Genomic DNA, 13,824 nt, shown 5'->3' with positions numbered 1-13,824 from the left:
GGCCAGCAGCCCTCCCTTATCTCTATGAACACTGTTTCTTCTACTTGGCTGTGGAGTTGCCCTTACCCTTCTGTGGGACTCTTCTGCTGTTGCCAAGTTTTTCCTATTGTATCCTCTCATCAGTTTTTTTTCTACTGGCTCATCCCATCGGCATCCAAGCATCTTCTAGCACCTCTCATGGTGAGACACTCTTTCAGATATAAGTAGCGGGTGCAGTTAAAGCCCAGTTAGAGCTTGACAAAGTTCCTGGCTCCTCCAGTTACAGAAAGCCTCTTCCTAGAGGACTCTCTACCCCCAAAGACTAGCAATCCACTTCTGTAAATGTTGCTAAATACTTTCCAGAACTGTAGGAAAACTGGGCATATTTTCACTTACCTGAAAAACAGTACTGAGCTTCAAAGTTGGACAACATATTACTAGTGAGGAGGGTAGAAAAGCAAGGACGGAGATGCTTAGCCAGCTTGGTGAAGCTTTTCTACCAAAACCATTTATTTACTCCTTGTTATAAGATACAAGATTTCTCTGCATAGCCTCTCCTGGAACCCTGGTCTCTCAAACTCAGCTATCTACCTGCCTCTGCCTCCTGAGTTCTAGGTTTAAAGGCGTATACCATCATTCAGGGCTAGAGGAGAGTTACTAAAAGCAGTAACCACAGGCAAAGAAAGGGGGCCATTTTCCTTAACTGCTGCAGAAATGACCCTGGGTCTGCTTATCCTCCCACAGACTGCAGCCTGTGGCCCCTCTTATTCCATAGTTCTCTTCTCCGTCCTTGATTTTACAGGTGAGATTTTGTGGGTATTATCTTCTACTTGCAAAATGTATGCCATCCCTTCCATTCTACCACTGAAGTCTGCCAAACTCTTGTATCTTTTAAAACATAAGAACCGAACCACAAGATAGCAACAGGCATCCAGTTGCCCTAAAAGCATGCTTGGAGCATGTCAGCGAGTGATGCCAACCTCAAGCTGTACAGCAAGAGCCTGCTCTCTCCAGCTTTCCTCAAGCTAGAACTGACCCTCCCCGCTCTAGTCTCTTCTGTGGTGTGTTACCTATGATGCTCTTTCCAGCTGTAAGGAGTGTGGCTGCAGGCTCGTATCCCTCGTTCTTACTCCTCTGACCTCACGTGGCATGCAGCAGGACCTCTTGCAGCAGAATTCTGTTTCCATTGTTATTGCAGAAACTGCTCTCTTAGAAGAAATGGCTTTGGGAATCGCGAAATAACTCTAAGTGGCCTGGCAATGGTTGTAAATCTTTATGTTAGGGTCTTCTTTCAGACCTTGGAATCAAGCCCATGACCTTGCACATGCTACATGCTAGGCAATTGTGTTAGCACAGAATGATTGTGTTCCACTTTAGCCCTTGGATTATGAATATATTTATATATACATATATATGTATATATATTTGGGGGGTGTTTTGTTTTGTTTTTTGTTTTTTGGATTTTCAATATAGGGTTTCTCTGTGTAGTCCTGTCTGCCCTGGAACTCACTCTGTAGACTAAGCTGGACTGGAACTCACAGAGATCCACCTGCCTCTGCCTCCTGTGTGCTGGGATTACAGGCATATGCTACCACCACCCAGAGGAACATCTTTTCTAAAGAGCAGTGCCCTCCAGCTTGGCCCTTTGTGCATGTGGCCAGGTCCCTTTCTACTTCTCTGACGTCATGGCAACGCCAAGGATCATCTCCACGACTGCCATGCTGTTTGGACTTTCCAGCCACCAGAATTGTGAGCCAAATAAGCCTCTTTTACTTTATAAAAGACCCAACATTAAATATTGTGTTGTAGCAACACAAAATGGAGTGAGTCATTATATGACCTCAATTCACCTTAATTATCTCTTTAAATGCTTCCTCTCTCTCTCTAGGCACATCCTCAGATACCAGGGCTTTAAGACTTTAACACATGAATTTGGATGGAGACACCATTAAGTACATACTAAATAGCATTGTCTGCAGGGGCCTGAAGACATGAAAGGGCATGATGAGATCATTGCTTATTGTAGCAAAAGTGTAACATGGGCTGGGCTCAGAAGTTTAAGGTTCTTACCCACCAAGATAACCAGCCTCCTGGGGGTGTAGGCCTTGGAAAAATTGAAATCATGAAATGTCTTAATCAAAGGCGTGTTTTTGAATAGTCTGCGGTGCTGGGTCTAGTGGGTAAGTGTACAGTAGAGAAAGGAGTGCCTGCCTTCCGTCCTCCTTCCTCCTTCCTCCTTCCTCCTTCCTCCTTCCTCCTTCCTCCTTCCTCCTTCCTCCCTCCCTCTCTCCCCTCCCTCCCTTCTTTCTTCCTTCCTTCTTTCCGTCTTTCCTTCTACTTGAGGGACTGGTGCTGGAGACTGGAGAAAAGCAACAAAGCTTTAAGGCAGACACTATGAATAGAAAGGAAAGAAGGAAAGAAAGCAATTCCTGACCTACCCTGTAGCCCTGGGGGAATTACGGTTCAGGACAGTTGAATTTTGTTTGCACAGAGACTAAGAGGTCTGAGTCCAATGCTGAAGCTGCTGAGGGTGAGAGGGTGAAAGGGTGGCTGACTATTTGGGACCAGGCATAGGAAGAAGGAAAGGAGCCAGGAGGTTTTCGTCTAAAATCCTAAGGCACTAAGGGTCTATCCAAAGGGAGAATGTACTGAATGAATGGCCACATGGCTCAGTGGCTAGAAAAATGAGGTTGCTGGTGGCAGATGTCAGAGGAAGGGCCATCTGAAGTAGTGACACATCTTAAAGTCACTGCTAAAGGAGGAGAGGAGACATGTGCCGAGTGACACAGAAGAGATTTATTTGTGTTATGGCCAGAGGAAGCATTTCCTAAAAGCTCTGTCAACACGGCTTTATTGTTTGGGCCTTTTTAAGTGTGGGGAAATATTGAAAACCTCTGCTTGCTGAGGAAGATGAAAGTGAGAAGATGGGTTCTGTAGAGCAAGTACATCTGGGGACCATTAATTATATGTAAAAACAAAAACACTCTTAGAGCAAGAGCAGGATGGGGAGGTGAGCGCCTACCTCTCACCATAGTAATAACCGGCTAGGAAAGCGCTCTATACACCAAGCTCCAGAACAAGGCGATTTTATTTGGCTCATATATCCTATAAATCTTGAAATAGGAGACCTTTTACTTAAGCTTTCTTATATAAATTCCCCCGGCCCTGAAAAATATCATGGGCTCCCTTGTATGTTCTTGTTCTCCTCCTGGGGTTGTAAGTGGGAGTAACACAGTGGACCTGTGATTTCTAACTTCACACCATTTGAGTATTCCTCATTGTCCTCACTTCACACTATCTGAGTATTCATCATTGTCCTCACTTCACACTGAGTATTCATCATTGTCCTCACTTCACACCATCTGAGTATTCATCATTGCTTCACTTCACACTGCCTGAGTATTCATCATTGCCTCACTTCACACCATCTGAATATTCATCATTGCCTCACTTCACACCATCTGAGTATACATCATTGTCCTCACTTCATACCATCTGAGTATACATCATTGTCCTCACTTCACACCATCTGAGTATTCATCATTGCTTCACTTCACACTATCTGAGTATTCCTCATTGTCCTCACTTCACACTATCTGAGTATTCATCATTGCTTCACTTCACACTGCCTGAGTATTCATCATTGCCTCACTTCACACCATCTGAGTATACATCATTGCCTCACTTCATACCATCTGAGTATACATCATTGTCCTCACTTCATACCATCTGAGTATTCATCATTGTCCTCACTTCACACTATCTGAATATTCATCATTGCCTCACTTCACACCATCTGAGTATACATCATTGTCCTTACTTCATACCATCTGAGTATACATCATTGTCCTCACTTCACACCATCTGAGTATTCATCATTGCCTCACTTCACACCATCTGAGTATACATCATTGTCCTCACTTCACACCATCTGAGTATACATCATTGTCCTCACTTCACACCATCTGAGTATTCATCATTGCTTCACTTCACACTGCCTGAGTATTCATCATTGTCCTCACTTCACACCATCTGAATATTCATTATTGCCCCAATTTCCCACTCCAGAAATCAGTTTTCTTCTAGCTGGCTTTCTCTGCTGAAATATGGATTCCAATCTTAAAAACTGAAAGAAGACAACACACAAACCACACCCCCACCAGGCACACACACATTCACTTTATTGAAGACATCCCACAGAACCCTTCCTTTAAATTGAATAAAGCTGTAAATAAATGTCCGTGGTATTACAATGACTCAAAGGGAAGAAACAATCCAGTTATCTGGCGATTGATGAATGGTTGAAAATGAACAGAGGTATCGCCAGATGTGGAACTAAAAGGTGCAGGACAGAACTCCTCAGACAGAGTTCTCCGGCTGCGACATCGGCCCTCTGAGAGTTATACCATCATCTCTCTGGTCATCAGGACTTCAGCAGCAGCTTCTCTGAGTCTCCAAATTGCAGGAGTTAGACTATGGGACTTTTCCGTTTCCATAAATCCTGAGAGCCAAGTCTTCATATGAATCTCAGCCATATGAAAAGGGCCCAGAAGTCTCGCTTCAAACTTACCCCAAGCTGAGTGGCTCTAGACTTATTTGTTGCAACAGCTAGGCTCTTATATTGGCCTTTCAGATTCTTTATGTTCCTGGTTCACACATACATGCTCAACATAACACACATCTGAGCATATGCAGGTCGTGTTATTTCCTCACACATACATGCTCAACATAACACACATCTGAGCATATGCAGGTCGTGTTATTTCCTCAATCACTCTCCTTCCTCTTTTTGTTTGTTTGTTTTTGTTTTGTTGTTTTTCGCTTTTTCGAGACAGGGTTTCTCTGTGTAGCTCTGCCTGTCCTGGAACTCACTCTGGTACTGTAGACCAGGCTGCCTTTCTCTCCCCAGTGCTAGGATTAAAGATGTGTGCCCTTACCACCTGGCTTCTGTCCTTTTTGAGACAGGGTCTCTCACTGAATTCTGCATTCCCTGGATTCAGCTAACCTGGTTGACCAGCCCCAGGACTCCTCCTGTCTGTCTCCTCCGCCTATGATTATAGGTGAGCATATCGTTTTCATGGGTTCTGGGTATCTTATTCAGGTCTCTACGGTTCTGCAGCAAGCACTTTACTGACTGAGGCCCGGGTTAGAGATTTTATAAAAGCTCTAATTCTACTCATAAGGTCTCTAACCTTCACGATGTAATAACTTTCCAAAGGTCACACCTTATAATACCAACATTTTGAGTGGTAGGACTAAGACATCTGCATTTGGGCAGACATAAATATTTAGTCCATAACAAAACTCAGTTAGTTGCTATGATTGCAGCTACATAAGAGACTCCAAACAAGAACCACTTCACTCCAACAATCCATAGACTCAAGGGAAGTGAAAAAAGTTGCTGTTGTTTTTATGTCACTAAAAGTTCGGGCTTTTACATAGCAATAGATAACAGCATGGAAACTAGGTTCACCTCAGGGGTCACTGTAACACAAATCTAAGTCTCATGGCACTGGTTTGGGGACCAGCAGGAAGGCGGAGGTGAGAAAGGCCTTAGGAGAGGATGAACAGGACACAAGGACAGGGTCTGTGGATTAGAGTCCAATGCTTTTCATTATTGTCTCCCCTTTAAAAGTATCAGTTGTGGATATTTTGTTTCTATTCCATCATGATATTTCTCATTGCAGGATGTATCAGGTACTTAGACCTTTTAGATCACAGGTCTTGCACCACGGAGATTGCTAGAAGAGGCCAATTCACTCGCACTCTTACTTAGATCACTCTGGAATCCAGGGTCTGAGAAGGGATGAGTGTATATTTTTCACATGGAGAGATGCAAACTGCTGTGGACAGAGGGTGGACTCTACTAGCTAGTTTCTAAAGATTAACCACCCTCTGCTCTCATCCCCCAAAATTTCTTCTAGTGGGATATATTTCCTCCTGCTCATCTCAAGAGATCAAACTTACTTCCCTTCCTTGCTTCTACTTGGCTGACCAAAAGAATGTAGACAATATTAGAGTCCAGGTTTTCTAGACTGTGACCCAAGAAAACGGACAGCCTCTACTTTCTCTTGTTGTCGAAATGCTTTTAGTCACCAGAGTGTGAGATACATGGGTAGACAATTAGGTGCCTTCATTAATGACCCCAGATGGCAAACTCTAAATGCTAGCCAAATAGGTAACACTTTTGCATCTATCTCTTAGAGTTCCCTGGGGCACTCTGTATAGTAATGCAGTAATTGGTAATTCTTGACTTCAGTCTGGGTCCAAAGCTTTTATTCTTTCTAAGGCAACAGAATATTCACCAATACATCAACAGAAAAAATTTAAAGTTTAACAGAGAGAAAAACACAATCTATAATTTTAAAGAGCCCTATTCTAAAAATCTTATATATTCTTAAGTAGAAATAAATCCTTATTTAGCATATACTACTATGTAAGGTGTATGTTGGTATTATATATATGCTTTATTTGGATATATCTCTCCAAATCTTTACTTTCTCAAGTGTCGAGACTTTCATTGGTCTTAATTTCTTCATTTTGTGTGAATAATCTGATAATAGTGTCTTGGCGAGTTTATATGTCAACCTGACAGAAACTAAGGTCATCTATAAAGAAGAAATCTTTATTAGTGCCTCCATAGGACTGATCTATAGGCAAGTCCGCAGGGCCTTTTTTTTGATTGATGATTCAGATGGGAGGGCCAAGCTCCCTGTGGACAGTGACATCCTGGGCTACTGGTCATAGGTTCTCTAAGAAAGCCAGCTGAGCAAGTCCCAAGGAGTAAGGCAGTAAACAACCTCCTCCACAGCCTCTGCAGGAGTTTGTGCCTCCAGCTTCCTGCCTCGACTTCCTTCCATGATGTCTGTGAGGTGGAAGTGTAAGCAAAATAAATCCTTTCCTCCCCAAGGTGTTTTCAGTTATGGTGTTTCATCACAGCAATAGAAACCCTAAGACAAACAGGACATTTGTTTTGTTGCTTATTTCAGTATCAAATTGTTATCGTTATTTCTAAGAGAAAATCTTGTTACTCGGGAGAGTCTTCGGCTGGCTTTATGCTGTTGGATAAAGTGAAGAAACGATTCACAGAATTAGACTTTCTTTGAAGTTTCTCTAAGTGCAGCAGAAGACAAATGCACATGACAGGCACATTTCTGAAAGTTTGACTTTTAAGGAAAAAATATGGATGATGAACATAAAAAACAAACAAACAAACAAACAAACAAACAAACAAACAAAAACAAGCTTCGTGAAACACCTTCAAAGCCTCACACCGAAGATGAAAGCTATGGTTAAAGAATAGTGAAAATTCTATACTCTCCATAGATAGCTCATTCCAGTTTATTCACAGATTAGTAGGTAGTTATATTTAGCTGAGAATTCTATATAAAGACCTCGTAGCCTGTCTTAGAAGGATAGTTTCATATAAATGTGAACAATGGATTGGAAGCAAATCAGGTCTTTTTATCCATCTTCTCGGAGCCGTCACACACTTTGGCCTGCTTTATGGTTATTTTTTCCAGTTGGTCAGGGCTTTATTATGCCTTAATTGAATTTGTTAGCAGGAGTTGTAGGGACAACAGCAGAGGGAAGATTCAGGTAGGAAAGTCCTTTTAGGACCTCACATCTGTCCATAGGCAGGAGACACCCCCTGGCTGCATGCAGCTATTCACAGTGAGGAGACAGAATGCTTCTGTTTCTCAAAGACTCCCCCCAGCCATCTCAGTGAATCCCATCTTACCATTGCCCCCCACTTCAGGATATAGTTCTTCTCAGTCTGGTACTAGGAGACCTACTTGTCGATACTGTAAGGCTCATTCACACACTGGTTCCTGTCTCTCTCCCATGGTGGTTTAAGGAACTGTTGAGTGATGAATTACATATTATTCAACTTCATCTCTCTTGTCAGAGCAGAATATGGTTAAAGGGAAGACTGCTCATCTTAGAGGAGGGGTAAGTCAAGTTGTAGAAAGGCACCTTCAGGGGGCACAACAAGAAAACATGATTTTATGTCTTCTTTTAAGAAGTTCTAGTGAGCAAGTAGTGTGGTGCACGCCTTTCATCCCAGCCATCAGGAAGCAGAGGCAGGTGGAGCTCTGAGAGTTTGCCAGACTGGTCTACAGAGTGAGTTCCAGAGCAGTCAGAGCTATGTAGAGAGACCCTGTCTATAAATAAATAAATCAACCAATAAGGTTTATTGAATGACTTACAAAGACTCAGAGACATTTATGCTGTTATGATGAACTCTTGGAGGTAGTTAAAAATCTATATTCTTTCAGGTTATCATATACCACACATGATTTATTTATCATTATCTTTAGATAGGGTCTGTCTCACAATGTAGTCATAGCTTGCCTGGCCTAAAACTCACTGTGAAGATCAGGCAGGCTTTGAATACACAGTAGTCTCTCTGCCTCTGCCTCCCCAGTGCTGGGAACATTGTATGCCCACACTTTCAGTGTGTGTGTATTTTTTATTACTAGAAATTGAACTTAATACTTTTTGTATTTATTTTATGTATATGTTTGTTTTATCTGTGTGTATGTTGGTGTATCACATTTATTTGTGCCCTAAGAGGTCAGAAGAGGGCATAGGAAGCCCTGGAACTAGAGTGAAAGATGGTTGTAAGCCACCCATGTAGGTGCTAGGACAAGCATTTCTTTCCTTTGAGACAGTCTCTCTGTTCTGTGGCTCTGATTGTCCTGGAACTCTCTATGTAGAGCAGATTCGTCTCAAACTCACAGAGATCCACCTGCATCTGCCTCCTGAACCCTGGCACTACACGTGTGGACTACTGCTCTTAGACTTTGTTTTTGTTTCAAAGTCCTTAAAATTCTTAGGGGCCCCTTGTGTAGAAGTTGTTCCCCATTTGTGGAGGTCAGAGCCAATTTTTAGCAGTTGGTTCAGTCTTTTACCTGTAGACTCCTGGGATCCAACTCAACTTTGGCAGCAAGGACCTTCACCTTATCTGGCTGCTGCCCCTTCTTTTTTTTAATGCCATTGATATGTTGACAAAATCATGTGAGTCTTTTGTTGGCTAAGGATGATTGCTTTTTATTTATTTATTTATTTATTCTTTTTTTTATTGGGTATTTATTTCATTTACATTTCCAATGCTATCCCAAAAGTCCCCCACATGCTCCCCCACCCACTCTTCCACCCACCCACTCCCACTTCTTGGCCCTGTCGTTCCCCTGTACTGAGGCATATAAAGTTTGTACAACTAATGGACCTCTCTTTCCACTGATGGCCGACTAGGCCATTTTCTGATTCATATGCAGCTAGAGACATGAGCTCCAGGGGGTTACTGGATAGTTCATATTGGTATTCCACCTATAGGATTGCAGATTCCTTTAGCTCCTTGGGTACTTTCTCTAGCTCCTCCATTGGGGGCCCTGTGATCCATCCAATAGCTGACTGTGAGCATCCACTTCTGTGTTTGCTAGGCCCCGGCATAGAGTCTCGCAAGAGACAGCTCTATCTGGGTCCTTTCAGCAAAATCTTGCTAGTGTATGCAATGGTGTCAGCGTTTGGAGGCTGACTATGGGATGGGTCCCCAGATATGGCAGTCTCTAGATGGTCCATCCTTTCGTGACAGCTCCAAATCTTGTCTCTGTAACTCCTTCTATGGGTGTTTTGTTCCCAATTCTAAGAAGGGGCAAAGGGATGATTGCTTTTTGAGAGTCATTAACTCATCCTTCTAATTCACTCTATTTCTTGTAAACTGGGAGTTAGAGCCAATGGTTCTAGATTCAGTTTTAACTTCTTTAACAGGAATATCTCATTGGCACTACAGAATTATATTGCTGTCACAACAGGAGGTTTGGTGGTTTGACTGATTATGCCCCCAAAGGCTTATATAGTTGTTGTTTGGTACCCAGTTGGTGGAACTAACTGCTTGGGAAGGATTAGGAGGTCTGGCCTTGCTGGATGAGGTGTGTCACTGGGAGCAGGCTTTGAGGTTTCCGAGCCTAAATAATTTTCTCTGTCTTGTAGTGGTGTCTCAGGATGTAAGCTCTGAGCTACTTCTCTAGCATGTTGCCTGCCTGGCTGTTGCCATTTTTCCCACCATGATGCTCATGGACTCTAACCCTCTGAAACTATAAGCTCCAAATAAACTCGTTTCTATAAGTTGCCTTCGGCATGGTGTCTTATCTCAGTGTGGTGGTTTGAATGAGAATGGTCCTCACAGGTTCATAGAATTGAATTCTTGGCCACTAGGAAGTGGCACTATTTGAAAGAACTAGCAGGTGTGGCCTTGTTGGGGTAGGTGTGGCCTTATTGGAGGAAGTATACCACTGGGGGTGGATATGTCTTTCAACAGTTAATAATCACATTCACAAAACTAAAACGGTCATGATTAAAGAAAAGAAATTCTAGCCAAACATCCTCTTTGAAGTTGATGTCTATACATAAAATATTTAAAATAATTTTTGATTCTGTAAGAACACCCATACACATCTTTGTTTGTTTATTTATTTCTTGTTTTTTTTGGGGGGGGTTGTTGTTTGTTTTGAGACAGGGTTTCTCTGAATAGCCCTTGCTGTCCTAAAACTACTCCTTAGACCAGGCTGGCCTCAAACTCAGAGATCCAGCTGCCTCCCTCCAGAGTGCTGGGATTAAAGGCGTGCATTACCACTGCTCTGCTCCACAGTTCTTTTTCAATAGCTTTTTTTTTTTTTCAAGAGTGGTCTTAGGTTCATAGCAAAGTGGAGAGGAAGGTACAGAGATTTTTCATGCCCCACCTTTCCCTACAATTCATGGGTTCCCATTACCACTCTCCCTGTTGGCACAGTATACTTATTACAGCTGGTGAACTTTGACACCTACCCTCCAAAGCCCATGCTCTAGAGTTTACTTTGGGGCTGTAAATCCTTGGCTTAGGATAGATGTATAGCAGCTATTTTATAGCGTTATGCAAGGTCATCTCATTGCTCGAATGCCCTGTGTGTTCAGTTACCCCTCCCGCTCTCTGTCCAACCCTTAGCACCCACGGGTCCCTCCGTTCTTTCTCCTTTGTGCCTTTCCACAATGTTATAGACTTGGACTTACACAGTGCTTTTGGAATGGCTCTTCTGACTCAAGTTCCCTGAATATTGTTTCTTCCTGACAGCTTCTTTCTTCTTTCTCTCTTTTTCTGAGGCAGGCTCTCACTATGAATCCATGCCTGGCCAGGAACTGGCTGAATAGATCAAGCTGATCATGAGTTTATAGGGATCCCTCTGCCTCTTGAGTGCTGGAATTAAAGTCATGTGCTACCACACCTTGATGCTTATTATTCTCATGTGTTATGTCCACATGTGAGCATGTGTGTGCACATGTGTGTAGTGGGCACAAGATAACTTATGGAAGCTGGTTCTCTGCTTTGACCCTGTGGATTCTGAGGATCAAACTCAAGTGGTCCGGCTTGATGGTGTCTTTACTTGCTGAGCCAGCTTTTGAGATTTAATAGGTGAGTTTTGTTTTTTGGGTTTGTTTGTTTATGGGTCTGGGCATATGTCTCAGCAGTTAAAAGCATGTACCGGCTGCTCTTCCAGTGGGCAGGGGTTCAATTTTTAGTATCGACATGCCAGCCCACAACCATCCATAAACTCCAGTCCCAGAAGATGGGTCTGACACTGTCTCCTGGCCTCTGTGGGCTGCAGACATACATGTGGTACATAGACATACATAATGATCTATATATGCTCGGCCCAGGGAGTACACTATTAAAAAGGTGTGGCCCTGTTAGAGTAGGTGTGCCACTGTGGGTGTGGGCTTTAAGACTCTCATCCTAGCTGCCTGGAAGTCAGTCTTCCACTAGCAGTCTTCAGATGAAGATGTAGAACTCTCAGCTCCTTCTGTCACCATAGTCTGCCTGGATGCTGCCATGACTTGATTATAATGGACTGAACCTCTGGACCTGTAAGCCAGCCCCAATTTAATGTTGTTCCTTATAAGAGTTGCCTTGGCCATGGTGTCTGTCCACAGCAGTAAAACCCTAACTAAGACAACATACATACAGGCAAAACACTCAAACACATACAATAAGTAAAATAAAAATGGAGGTATTTTTATACCAATCCTAAAACAACAAAACCAATCATTGTCTCAAGTATTATATCAGTCTCCCAAAAGATTCTGTAGTGCTTCTGGAACTCATCTGATCCTGCATCCCTTACTCAACAGAGCTTCTTGGAGAATCCCAGTTACACCGAGCACACTCTGGGAAACTGTTGTCTAAGACTGCAGGTAAGAGGGATGATGTGCCTCCCACGTGCATTATGATAGTTCTTAGGAGGCTATAAGTTCTTGTCTGCCTTGGCCACTGCAAATATTGCTTGGCTATTAGAAATCCACTGTAAACCAATTTAAACAGAAAATGGAAGTTCTCGGTAGAAAGCAAGGTTATCAGAGAGCCTGGGGTTAAAAAGTAAACAGGCCATTCGATGGATTAGACATTTGGAATTGGACACTTAGAACTTGTGATTGCTCTCTCCTCTTTCAGTTTCTCCAGGACCATCTGATGATTGCTTGACCCTTTTCCTCCTTATTTTTTTTTCTTTAGAATAGCCTCCTGTTGAAAAAAAAAAAAGTGCCTAACATAGTCCTTAGCCCTGATTTTATGTTCCCCTTTAAGCAACCAACAGCATTTGTTATTATGGCTTGACTCCAACTTCCAGAAAGGAAAAGAATCTTGATTTCTTCAGCTTGGATTTGATATCCCAGGTCCGATATGTTCCGGCCAGAAAGTTCATGTGCTACAAACAGCAAGGCTTGAGGGCAGTGTATGTAAATATGGTGTTGCATATCTGTAATCCCAACACTCAGGTAGCCGAGGCAGGTAGACTATGAGTTTGAGGCCAGCCTGGTCTAAACAGTGAGACTATGTCTTTAAAAGAAAAGGGCTGGGAGGTGGCTTACTGGGTGAAGTATGCGATGTGCAAGGCTGAGGCTGAGGCTGATCCTCAGTACCCATATAAAAAGCCAGGTATGGAGGTTATGTGTTCATAATCCCTGTGGTGGGAATGTGGAGTCAGGAAGACCAGGGCTCACTGGTTAGCCAGCCCTGCCTGATGAGTGAGCCCCAGGTCCCAGTAAGATAGTCTGTCCAAAAAAAAAAAAAAGGTGGCTGACTCCTGACATTAGAGGCTAATCTTTGGCCTTCATAGACACATGTACACATACACACACCTACCTAAACATATACATAACATATACATATTTTTTAAAGGGAAGAATTTTCCCCCCTAAGTTTTGTTTTGATATAAATGGGTGTTATGTCTTGATGTCTGTGCACCATATGGCTGTCTGATGCCCTCAGAGGCTAGAAGAAGGCATTGGATTCTATGGGACCAGAGTTACAGTTTTGAGCTACCATGTGGGTGCTGGGAATCAAACCTGGGTCCACTGAGCCATTACACCCCAAAATGGGCCATGGTGATTCTAGTACTATAGCCCCATGCCCTTACCTGTGGTTTTACTTTCCATGGTTTTATTATATCATGCCCAATTGCAACATTAGAGTATTAGACGGAAAATTCCAGAAATAACTAATTGCCACGGGTTTTTTTTTGTTTGTTTGTTTTTTGTTTTTTGTGGTTTTTCGAGACAGGGTTTCTCTGTATAGCCCTGGCTGTCCTGGAACTCACTTTGTAGACCTGGCTGTCCTTGAACTGAGAAATCCGAATGCCTCTGCCTCTCGAGTGCTGGGATTAAAGGTGTGCACCACCACGCCCGGCTTAATTGCCAAGTTTTAAATCATGTCATTCTGAAGAAAATTATACAATCTTGTGTTGTCTTATTCTATCCTGCCTTGCACGTAACTCATTTATCTTGTTGCCTAGCACCGCCACACTCCAAACA

The sequence above is a fragment of the Mus musculus genome, chromosome 2, assembly GCF_000001635.26.
Source record: "Mus musculus strain C57BL/6J chromosome 2, GRCm38.p6 C57BL/6J".
Lineage (NCBI taxonomy): Eukaryota > Metazoa > Chordata > Mammalia > Rodentia > Muridae > Mus > Mus musculus.
The sequence above is the reverse complement of the archived record's forward strand: the minus strand, read 5'-3'. Positions refer to the sequence as shown.